Here is a 1,961-nt window from a genome sequence, read left to right on the forward strand (position 1 = left end):
CACCGCTCCCCTGACTGCCATGGCCGTCACCATCCTCTGTCCCATCTTCTTCATTTGAAATGGCTTCAAGGAAAGTATGAGAGCAGGACTGGTGACACCAGTGCCAAGCAAAGAAGGAAGCCACACATTCTGAAACAAGGCCATCATGATAAAGAGCCCAGGTCAAGAAAACCCTTGAAATTATGTAGTCATGTTCTTTTGACTCCAGTGTTTCCGTCTCATTATCTTCTCCTAATTATATCTGCCTTGTCAACCTTTCTGCTAGAACACAATTTGTTATTAAACTTATTTTGTTTGGTTTGGCATCTTTTCTAGCATTACATCAATATTTTCTACCGCTACTTTACAGCATTTTAGCTCCATTATAAAACTTGTGTTGGGTTGACCGGGAAACCAACAACATGACATTAGTATTTGGAAACAAGGCCTGGTCTTCATTCACAAGCCGATAAACGATCTTGCTGGGACATCTGGTTCCATATGTGTCGACATGTAAACAAGCAGAGATGGAGATTCCTGTACAGCCTAGGTATGTTATATATACACAGAGACATGTATGTATGTATATTTATGATTTTAGAAAAGGGGCACATATAGATGGCCCATAGCCATAGTTACTTCATGGCCTTGGTAAAGCAAGAAGAGAAAGGAACTGCATGCTATCGAAGTGACCCATCCTTGAAAGACGATTTTATGACAAGTCTGTGTTTTATTTTTCCTTCAAAAATATTTCTCCTTAGGGCTGGGGATTTAGCTCAGTGGTTCTACCGCCTGCCTCACAAGCATAAGGACCCGAGTTCAAACCCCAGCACCAAAAATATTTCCCCCTTCCTGGAGATAATGTTTGAGTCCCGGCCTAGCCACACCCACGGCTACCGCAGCGTGCTGCCCAGTGTTCCCTGGCTGCAGCAGCCCAGGCAGTACCAATGTTCCCAGGCCACGCCCAGGGCTCAGTGGGCGTATCTCCCTTCACTCTCAGACTCCCAGGGCCTGGCACTGTCCTCCTCCTCATTCTGTGAGAGAAAGCTGAGGCTCAGTGGTAGCACCCTAGAAAGCGCTACAAACAGCGTGCACTGGCCTGGGCCTGCGTGGGCCACAGTGCTCCCGTGACTGCCCCGCGCACTGATGGCCACGCAGCTCCCAGCATTAACGCAAGCTTCTTTGGCTCCATTGGACCCTATGGGGTTTAGGTTTTGCTCCAGAGATCCTAAACGGTCGTCAATGGTCTTACCCGAGCACACATGGCGAGGTCAGGCGGTGTCTGGAAACCCGGTTTCCAGGTCCTGGTCTGCGGCCTGGACTTGCGGTGGCGCAGCCCGCGCCCAAGGTTCTCCTTCCTCCGCCGCCTCCGCCGAGACCATGGCTTCCGACCCAGCGGCAGAAGCAAGGGCCGGCTGAGTTCCGGCCTTCGCCCAACGCCAAACCGTGTTCTGCTTCTCACATGGTCACAAAGTGCTTTGTGCGCAGGTGCGTTGTGTCTGCGCGAGGTTGTGTGCGTGAGTGTGCGCCGCGCACGCGTCCGGAGAATCTGTGCGTCTCTGGACATCTATACAAGGTGGTGATGGCTCAAACACAGTGAGAGGAGGAGGACAGGGTGGCCAGCCCACCTGTGACTTCCGCGCCGCCACCATCAGGCCTGGGAGGATCCATGCCCAGGAATCAGCCCAGGTGCTGCCCTTCAGGGAGCTTGGAGAAGGCCCGGGTGGGGCGGGGCCAGGGAGGTGGGCGGGGAAATACCGAGCGGTGGGCGGTGGGGCCCTGATGGCTCAAACACAGTGAGAGGAGGAGGACAGGGTGGCCAGCCCACCTGTGACTTCCGCGCCGCCACCATCAGGCCTGGGAGGATCCATGCCCAGGAATCAGCCCAGGTGCTGCCCTTCAGGGAGCTTGGAGAAGGCCCGGGTGGGGCGGGGCCAGGGAGGTGGGCGGGGAAATACCGAGCGGTGGGCGGTGGGGCCCCC

At 54.5% G+C, this 1,961-nt stretch overlaps 1 protein-coding gene across 1 annotated transcript in view; it reads left to right on the top strand.

The window, feature by feature from the left end:
• The first annotated feature begins 1,785 nt into the window (after positions 1 to 1,785).
• The window catches only part of Jcad (junctional cadherin 5 associated), a 39,600-nt gene continuing 39,424 nt past the window's right edge, over positions 1,786 to 1,961 (top strand). The window contains exon 1 of the mRNA XM_019210340.2: positions 1,786 to 1,868. The gene's annotated coding sequence lies outside the window, so the exon portion shown is untranslated. The remainder of the gene's footprint in view (positions 1,869 to 1,961) is intronic.

This window comes from Fukomys damarensis, unplaced genomic scaffold (assembly GCF_012274545.1).
Source record: "Fukomys damarensis isolate Sample0158 unplaced genomic scaffold, DMR_v1.0_HiC HiC_scaffold_19, whole genome shotgun sequence".
Classification (NCBI taxonomy): Eukaryota; Metazoa; Chordata; class Mammalia; order Rodentia; family Bathyergidae; genus Fukomys; species Fukomys damarensis.